This window comes from Miscanthus floridulus, chromosome 9 (assembly GCF_019320115.1).
Source record: "Miscanthus floridulus cultivar M001 chromosome 9, ASM1932011v1, whole genome shotgun sequence".
Lineage (NCBI taxonomy): Eukaryota > Viridiplantae > Streptophyta > Magnoliopsida > Poales > Poaceae > Miscanthus > Miscanthus floridulus.
The window spans coordinates 103,272,917-103,283,359 of NC_089588.1; the positions used below are offsets into that span (position 1 = coordinate 103,272,917).

The 10,443-nt window shown below is 42.6% G+C and overlaps 1 pseudogene; it reads left to right on the plus strand.

Annotated features, from left to right (window-relative positions):
* Positions 1 to 4,940: 4,940 nt before the first annotated feature.
* LOC136480459 (acyl transferase 15-like) lies at positions 4,941 to 6,241 on the plus strand (annotated as a pseudogene).
* The last annotated feature ends 4,202 nt before the right edge of the window (positions 6,242 to 10,443 follow it).

Genomic DNA, 10,443 nt, shown 5'->3' on the forward strand with positions numbered 1-10,443 from the left:
GAAAAGAATATTTGAATCAATATTTAACTTGATTTGGCTCAAAGAAATTTAAACCATATTTGAATTGGGATTTGAAATAAGAAAAGAAATAGAAAAGGAAAGAATAAAATTCCCTCTCTTCCCCTCCCGGTCTTCAGCTCAGCAGCCGGCCCCACTCCTGCGCGCCGGTCGATCTCTCCCTCCCCGCCTTGGTTTCGGCCCACGCCAGCGCGCGGGCCAGCAGCGTGCCCCGGCCAGCCCATCTCCCGCGCCGCGCGCTCCACAGCGGCCCAGCCTGACGCCATGCCGCCGCAGCTCTTTTCCCTTTCCCGCTGACAGCCCGGCCCCACCGTCAGTCGTCTTCTACCTCGAGCGTAGCCACGCCGGACTCTACCGCCGCCGCCGAGAAATCCGTGTCCGCCCCGTCTCCTCGATGCCGTGCGCAGCAAGTCCGCTCCGCCCCATATAAGCCGCCCGCACCCCGCCGCCCTCGCTAACCCGTTAGCGAGCTGTTGCATCGCCTGAGCCACCGCCTATGCCCGAAGCCGTGCCGCCGCAAGCTCCACTCCGCCCAACCTGCCATCGCTCGTCACCGTGCTGTCGCCGCTTTCCCCGAGCCCTCCATCAAGCTCGTCTCGAGCTACTCTTGCTCCCCGTAGTCCTCCCGTGCCCGTTGGTGACCGGGAGCGTCGAAGCCGATGTCGCAGGCGAGGTCCGGCCATGGTGCCGCCGTCTAGGTACTGTTCCGCCGCCAGCTCTTCCCCTCTCCGCTTTCAACCGTTCGATTCAAAATCAAGAGTCCAGATTAGAACGTACCCCTTCGTTGGCTCTTTTGCAAAAATCCCCTTACAATTATTTAGATTCTAACCTGCGGTCCAAGGCGCAATCATAGGTTATGTTTTCTTCTTTGGAAAGCGTAGTTTCGTCGGTTTAATCCAAAATACGTTTTCACTTATTTACAGATTTGCCACTGATTTTGTTTTAGCCATAACTTCTCCGTTTTAACTCCGATTTGATCCGTTCAACTTGCGTTAAGTTCGTAATTTCATAATCTACATGTTCATACTATCATCAGGAAAGTTTTCAACTTTTAAAACTTCGAGGTTAGATTTAATCTATTACTTTAATAAAGAAAATCTTGTTTAAATCATATCTTCTACGTTTTAACTCCGTTTTAGCCCATTCAAGTTGCGTTAGATTCATAGCGACGAGATCTACGCGTTAGTAACAGTGTTTATCATGTCACTAATACTAAAATTTCATGGTTTGAATCATATCTTAAATAACAATTATGCAACTAGATTTTATAAATAAAATATGTTTTGTTTCGCTTTAGTTTTATAATTCAAATCTAAATTTGACTTAAATTATAATCTTTATAAAATATCTTATATATGTTTTTATACCATTAAAACACATGAAGCTAATAGTTTTACGAGTGGATCTTTCGGTAGTTGTATCTTTTCAACCGTAGCTCCGATTAGTGTGTCTCTCGCGTCTGTGTGTTCATAGCGATGCGTAGAATCATATTTCAAACTCTTTCACTTATTTTTCTATGATTGGTGTACTGTTCTAATTTAGATCTATTGTTTGCTTCGTGTATGATTGTATGGATGCTTGTGTGGTGCTTTATGATTTCGTCCAGTCGGTGAGATATACGTGGTGATCAAGAAGAAGAAGAAGAACAGCATTGAAGATTAAAGCTTACCGAAGGATCGGTGTTTTAAGGCAAGTATAGCATGGGATCTTCCTTGTTGTTCTATACACCTTTAATCATTTAATTCATACTGCATGTGTCTACCTTGACTGCCACTAAGGATTTTCTAGTACTTTGTTGCCCTGTACCTTGATACCTTTGGGTTATTGCATTGGGTAGTATGATGCTAGTGCTCAACTACAACCATGATCTTGTAACTTGACTAATGTAATATGCAATAAACACTAAAAGATGTTTTTAGCAACATGGAACAAGGGGGCTAGAGCATTGGGCTATTTTATGGTGCTCTAGATTCCTCTCCCTAAGGACTTATCTGTAAGTGATCATCTGGGACTTACAGTATAACTGTGAGGGCTATATGGCTCTGGCTTTAGCTTAGTATGAGGACATTTTCTAGCTTGTTAGTGGTTACCTTTATTGGCGTAAGAATGGCTTGACGAATCGGGTATAGTGCGGCCTCTATCCCCATGTGTATAGGATGCGTGTCAATGTGCCATCGGGAAGGGGGGCTCTACATCTATTTGGCGAGTGAATCCAATGGCCCTAACTTGTTAGACGAACCTTTGAAAGGCTTCGTAGTGAACCCTGCGACCTTCCTTGGTAGTGGGTAAAGAGGTTGGCCGCCTCGGGCAAAAGGGTAAATGACGACTCACAGTGAAAGTGTACAACCTCTGTAGAGTGCAAAACTGGTATATCAGCCATGCTCACGGTCACGAGCGGCCTTGAAACCCTTACGGAATAGATGATCACACTAGTAGAGAAACGACTTTTGATCCACTTGGAAATTTGGCTTTAGTCCCGATATTTTTCGCGCCCGGGACTAGAGAAACCTTTAGTCCCGGTTGGTAGCTCCACCCGGGACTAAAGGTCCCTGCCCAACGGTTACCGTGGTGTGTCAGAGGCACGTCAGTGCGAGAATCTTTAGTCCCGGTTTGAGACATGAACCCGGACTAAAAGTGTGACTTTTAGTCCCGGTTTGAGACACGAACCTGGACTAAAGGTACCTTTAGTCCCGGTTTATGTCTCAAACCCGGACTAAAGGTGTCTCCAAACTAAATTTAAAAGGAAAGCGTATCTTATCTAAGTTAGATGTGTGGTGGTAGGTGAGATGGTAACGCGTGCAAGAGCTGAAGTGGGAGGTCGTAGGTTCGAATCTCCACAGCTGCAACTTTTTTTTACCCAATAAACACCTCTACTCCCGGTTGGAGGAACCGGGACTAAAAATCAAGACCTTAGTCCCGATTGCGTAGTCCCGGTTCCAAAACCGCGATTAAAGGTGGTTGAGAACCAGGACTACAACCCGTTTCTCTACTAGTGTCACTAATGGTTAATGATGATGAACTCGGACGATACTGATGATGAATATGCTCATTAATGATTATTATTTATGCTATTCATTATTCATGTTTACCTGATCATGTGTTGATGGGCTTATGATAACTTTGTTGCCACCCAATTGCTAAAAGATGACTCATTAAAAGCTAATCGCAGTTAAACCAGTGTTAGCTTTTTGAGCCTCATGAACCCCATGTTATATTTGTGGAGTACGACATGTACTTACGCTTGCTTTATTTTTCACATATTTGGATAAAAATACCGGATGGGTACCAGATTGCTAGAGTTTGGAGGAATTAGGCTTGTGATCAACCAGTCAGTTGTCCCTGTGGATTTGAAGTCTTCACCCGAAGATCAGAGTTGTCTTTCCGCTGTTTGCTATCTGAGGTTATAATCTTTATACTATTACGCTATGTAGTTAAGCATTGTCTTTTGATATTACCCCTATTTGTAGCTATATGTGAGATTTGACTTTCTGGGCTCACATATGGTGCGTATCAGGTTTTGTTCTTAAAACCGGGTGTTACAATGGGTTAGGAGAAATTGGGATGAAAAATTAGTTTATTTTTCACCCTAATCCATCCCATTTCATGTGGATTGAGATGAACTTGAGTATAGGCATGATTTTGCACAGATCAAACATTGTTTCGATGTTGAGCCTTTGCATGATTTATTTGCATATTTGTTTGCCCAATGGGCTGCATGAAAATATTAAAATTATAAAATGATGTGTTGGAACCCTTGTTCTTGGATAAATTTATATATGCTCTTTTTGTTTTTTGTTCTATTATATTTATTTAAAATTTCCCTCCATTTTTGGCAAAGTTTGGTGACCTGTTCCATAACCTGTGTGAAGGAAACAAGCAGGAATTAGTCAATTTAATTCATACATCATTGTTTAAACCAACAATAAAGTGGCCCTTCAATTGACGACTTACATTAATTTTTATGTCATGGATCATCCATGGTTTACACGATGACTCCTTGTTTTACTGAGTGAAGCTTTGATCGACTCAGGCAGTTCCAACTTAGAAACTAAAAGAGAGTTTCTATATTTATCAAGTCATGTTACACTGCACATAGAATCCATATTCTCAGTGAATGTTTTTTTCAAAACAAATTTGGTTCAATCACTTGTCTTCGTTCTCCTACCATCTACGAATCACACCTCTTCATATATCTTGGTTCCTGTATAGATATAGTTTCTTCTCTAGGAAACCATTTTCTTATCCCTCAGCTCTCTTCCTTAACTGCAGTGAAACATCACAATTTTGCATAGTTCGTGCCTTAATAATTAATAAACATAGAAATCATCATAGTTTTTTTTGTTTTGTACTGCCCTTATGAAATCAGACAATGATATCCGCGTAGAGAATAATGCTGAGTAGGTGGTTCGCACAAGGTGCTCCCTCCATTCTAAAATATAAGGATCAAGAGTTCAAAATATGTACCAAATTATAATGGATTCTAGGCGAATAAATATTCTGAAAGGCAACATTCACATGCGTACCTAGCGTTTAATGTCTACTATCACCAAACCAAATATGGTAATGAGGGATGGTTGTATGCGTCATTTGTCTTATTACCGTATAATATGTCCTGAAATTGCATTTATTCCTTATAATTCAGGACAGGACGAGTAGCATGCGTGTGCCCTCCGATTGTATGATAATGAAGGGGATTATTCCTTTACTACACTTGGAGGAAAACCAGTTGTCATCATCACATGCAAATTATAAAATTACAGATATTTAATCCATGTATGGAGCTGCTGCGTGCTGATGGGTCACAAGTTTGACTTTAAATGTCCACAGGTAAAGCACAACAGGTTTATATATATGCGAGGGAAGCTACGGGGCCAAGATGCAGCTTGAATCAGAGCATCAACATACATACTACACACAAAACAATGAGTGCTGTGGTGAGGAAGTCATCACCAGTAGTTGTCAGGCCATCAAGGCCGGTTACAAAGAGCGACACCATTAAACTTTCGGCCTTTGACAAGGTTGTCGGAAAAATACCAGTCACAGTGTTGCTTGTGTTTGAAAATCCAATCCATGAACCGGCCAACACCATAATGAGAGCGTTGTCTGAAACACTTGTCCACTACAATCCTTTCGCTGGTCGCATTGTTGCAGGAATCGATGATGGTGGTGAGGAGGATCACATTCTGTGCAACGGCGAGGGCGTGGCATTCATCTCAGCATCTTGCAGCAACTGTGCCTTGAAGGAAGCCATATTCTTAGACCACTCACCATGCGAAAGGGCGCTGCTGCAGGAGCTGGCCATCTACTACCCTGCAAAGGGCTGTGGCCCCGCTGATCCTTTGTTGCTGATGCAGGTGACAGAGTTCTCCTGCGGTGGATTGTTCTCGGGGTTACCTGGAACCACGTTATCGCCGACGGCGCTGGGATGGCTCAGTTCTTGCAGGCCGTTGGCGAGCTTGCCCGTGGGTTGTCTTCACCGTCTATCATTCCAGTTAGGTTGGATGATTCACTCCCACGTCTCCCTCCATCCATGGACGATGCGTTACGGCAGGTTATGCTGACGCTTGTTCCATCGCACCTTGCCTACCTTGACATCACTGTCCCTTCGAGATCAATTAACCTCATCAGAGCTGAATTTGGCAGTCGCTTCGATTGCCAGCCATGTACCATGTTTGAGGCTGTCTGTGCAGTATTATGGCAGTGCCGAACCCGTGCAATTATGTCAAATTCAGAGACCCCAGCCGTGCTGATGTTTAGCGCCAATGTGCGGAAGCATGTGGGCGCCAAGCCAGGATACTACGGCAATTGCACATCGTGCCAGTTTCTCATGGCACCAAGTGGTACCGTGGCGAGTGCAGATATCTTGGACCTAGTCAAGATGATCAAGCGTGCCAAGGAGGACATACCTCACACATCCATTGTGAATCAAATCAGCATCCTGACGGAAGCCAATAAGGGTCAGATGCAGCAGTTATTTGGTCCACAACTTCGGTACAACGAGTTGCTGGTGACATCTTGGCGAAATCTTGGCTTTGAGGACGCCGACTTTGGTAGCGGGAAAGCGGCTAGAGTGACGTCATATGCAGCAGGAAACACGCCGTCGTCTCCGGCCTGCATTGTGTGCCCGCCGTGCCAAGGCGAAGGCGGGGCCAATGTGTGCTCGGCATTTGTCAAGGAGGAGCATGCTCAAGCTTTCCTTCAAGAACTAGCAAAACTCATGTGATTTCCCACCTATCGTGTACGTGCTTTTAATAATTTGGAGGAAGTATGCATCGTTGTGGAGCAATAATGTTATCTTATTGAGTGCCCAATCTATATTGTGTTTGTAACATACTGATATTAAATTATTACAGAATTATTACACTGCTGCGAGACACTTTTCTTTTTGAGTCAAACGGCCTAGTAACCAAGATGGACAATTTTCGAATCCGCCGCTACAAATGGTCAACCATGTCTATTTACAGAGGCGGTCGTCCGCCTCTGTTGATCGCTTAAAAACAGAGGCCATTTTATCAAGATGTCCTCCTCTAAACTTGATTATTAACAGCTATTAAAAAAACCTAGCATTCTAAGGGGGTGTTTGGCAGGGGTCCTCCAAAGGAGGCGGAGCCGTTTAGAGGGGTCATCTGGCTCCTGTTTTTTTCATTAAAAATGGCTCCTCCTACAAAACGTTTATTAGGGCTCCTACAAAGGAGCAGGAGCTAGAGCCGGAGCCAGTGACAAGCCCTACCAAACAGGCCCTAAATGTACCGGCTCTAGAAATAGATTAACAGAGGTGGTGCTCTTCACTTCTTAAGTGGTCGCCTTTGAATACGTACATTAAAATTAATTCATAATTTTTTGATATTAAGTCAGATAAAGATGAACTTAGTACCAAAATTGTAGAGCACAACGCGATCCACAACATTATAGTTCAAAAGTATTTGATTTGAAACTTTTTCTAGAGTAAAAAAAATCATTTTTAGTTTTCAAAATTTGAAATTTAGTTTAAGAAATTTTGAATTACATGGTCTACATTGAGGGCAATGCTACAGTACTCTCTTTGCTTACTAAAAGGTTCTCAAAGAAATCTAAACCTTTGTTTTTTTTAGATTTTTTTAATTAATTCATTAATTAATCTCAGAAAAGAAAAATAAACATTCTCAAATTAGCTACCCTTCAACACGGAATGATTTCCACGATGCTGAGAGCTTGAGCGTGTCCCCAGCCTATGGCTCCATCACGCGTGTCCTCTGACCACCGTCTAACTCTTGTCCAACGTCTCTAGGTCACCGGCATCATCCGTTCTTGAGGAAAAACCGACATCATCCGTTGTCTGTTTTAGGCATTGCCTTAGGGTGCTGCTGTCTGGGCCCATGTGCCATCTTGTGAGCGACTTCCGGGCCCAGACGGCAGCAGTTCTCCACAACACAATCTGAAAACTGGAATGAAGAACTGATCCGAGAGACCTTCATCCGAATTGATGCAGAGGCAATTCTCCGTGTACCAGTGAGGTCGCATGGGCATGGAATGGTGGGCTTGGGAGCTAGAGAGACATGGAGAGTATTCTGTTAAATCGGTTTACAGGAAGCTAGCAGCTGACCATATGAAACCGCAGGGCTAGGTGATATGATGCTTCATGGAAGAGAATTTGGAGTCCCAATGTGCCACAAAAGGTTAGAGTTTTCTGGTGGAGAGTTCTTCATGAGTTTCTGGCAGCGCCAAAAGAAGTCCTGTACCAACGCCATGTTAAACCGACGGCGTTTTGTGATCTCTCTGGAGCGGATAGAGAGAAAATTAAGCATGTTCTCACTGAGTGCACAGTTGTGAAGTTATTTTGTCGGGAAATCAAACTGCTCATGTGTACTAAACTGCCGAGCCTGCACCCTCACTCATCGGCGTCGGATGTTCTGCGCCCGACATATGCTTAGACAATGATAGGGGGCTCCTGATCACCGGCATGTATTCGCTCTGGACGCAGGGGAACAAACGCCGACATAGGGAGAATTAGCTACCACTCAGGATTTGGGATTAAAACCTCCACCCTTAGTAGAGAAATTTTCAGGAGGTGCCCAAGACCTCCCCTCCTTCCTCTCTTGGGCTACAGTAACTGACACGAGGAGAAAGAAGGGGGGCTGCGGCCTTTTTAGTGTGGCCTCAGTAAGTGCAGCTGGTGATTGAGCCGCCCCTACAAATCGAACCACTACTAAAATTTGATCATGTTTCAATGCCCAAAAAGTGTTGCAATAGGCCCGAAATAGTTGCAATATCAGAAATAGCAATACTTTTTTTTTGTTGGGAGGCGTTGCAGGCTCTTGTGTGGGTAAAGCTTTGGACAACGCTTTTCTGCTTAGCGTTGCAAAATGCGTTTTCGATTTGCAACACCTAGGCGTTGCAACATAAGCTTTTGCTACGGTTGTAGGTGTGGCAACAGCAACTATTGCAACGCCTTAGGCGTTGCTAGACCTTGCAATGGCAACTTGTCCATGGTCGTAGCAAATGGTATACTAGCAACAACAAACGTGTGTTGCAAGACAATGTATTGCCACTCATAACGCGTGTGGCAACAAGGATTATGTCACAGCACCAAGAAGTGGTGGCAACATGTGCAATTGCCACGCCTAAGGTTTGGTTGCTATAAGGTGCAGCCTCTATTGCATCGCATAACGAGTGTGGCAACATGTTCAATTGCCACGCCCAAGATTTTGTTGCTATAAGGTGCAATCGCTATTGCATCGCATAACGAGTGTTGCAACGTGACCTATTTGGCAACACCAAGAAGTGGTGGCAACATATGCAATTGCCACGTTTACCGTGTCGTTGCTATAAGGTGCAGCGTCTATTGCCACGCAGATTGTTCGTTGCTATAGGATATATTGCCACAAAAATTATAGTTGCCAATACCACTTTTATAACCCTTTTGGCTTGGTGCCACCGGACAATATTGCAGCGCCATTAATTAATTAGAAACTCAATAGACATAACATAGGATTTGAATAAATCCATTAAACCAAAATATTAACTTGTTTAATTTGTTCACCTCTAGAATTAAACGATCCAAAAAATTCAAACTCAGACTACACACATTATTCAAACCATCCCAGAATAAAGATATAACACATTGTTCTTAAACAACACCTAAAATGCCTAGACAGCACTGAAGCTTGGCTCAGCTTGGCTTAATTTGGACCATCCCATCACTCTTGTGCTCCACTCAAGCTCTACGTTCATCCTGGAAAAAAAAAGAACATTGACATTTGACATAGGCTTCAGTTTTCCAGCACAGTGACATTACAAATCACATGTTCATAAGGATATGTGATTGTCATAGGAAAAATGAAGCTACAAAAAATCACCTATATATTATCGACCCGTACATTAATTTTGTTTTGCTTGATTGTCTCTGAGCCAGAGCATCATTCAGTTATTTCCAAGAAATATAATTCGGTGTAGCATTCCCTTCTTTGTTTTAGGAATGATTTCGGTTAAGACTACCTCTAGTGGTGCGCAGAGGTACATGCAGGTGTCGAAGTTACAAGTTGTGTTTTCTGATTCACGGGTGGGTTAGTCTAAAACTCAATAAATTACATGAAAAAAATTAGGACTCGCGCTGTGCACTAATTCATGACGCCTGTAAACAAGTTGCAATATGAAATTACCTGCTTCATGTTTCTTCAATCTGTGGAGTCATTTCATTTCTTTCCCACAAGGTTGGTTCGGCAGGAACCTCGATCTGTGGTTTCGTTGGTACCTTGGTTAGCCTGCATTTTAAAAGTTGATTACTAATAATTAGCTCTCTTACAGTTTACTGGAATTGGTTATGGTTTTATCATACTATTGAAATTCATGGAAACCATACTAATCAACGCTTCAATGCAAGGCTGCAAGGCAAATATATCTTTGTACTAATCAAATTCCTATTTTGCGGCAACACAAGTATATCAGGTTGCCAATCTAGAACTAGTTAACTGGTTAAAGCATACATCAATTTATACAAAGAGCTGAAACTAAAATGCTATTGTTAGGAATATAATTGACTATACTTTTTATATGCCATTTCAGTAAGAAAATTATGTAGATGAATTTCAAGTGAATCTAGCAAAAAACTGATAAACATAAAAAAGTATTAAATATAAGTGAAGAAATAACTCCACAAACAAATCAAGGAATTTATTGAAACCTCATGGATTTTAGCAATTTGTGAGTAACTCAATTGCTATTACCTTGTATTCTGAGTGAGTCCTATTTCAACCACATATCGCCTACAAAGTGTGTCCAATTTCAACCATCTCGCCTACAAAGTGAACTCCTATTAGTACTCTAAATCTGCATTGTAGAACATCTATTGAAACTGAAAAGCTAAATAATAAGTATGAACAGTCCAAATTGACCATTTATCATTGTTTGCAAACACCAAAAGGTAGGATGACGTTTCTTGAATTTTCC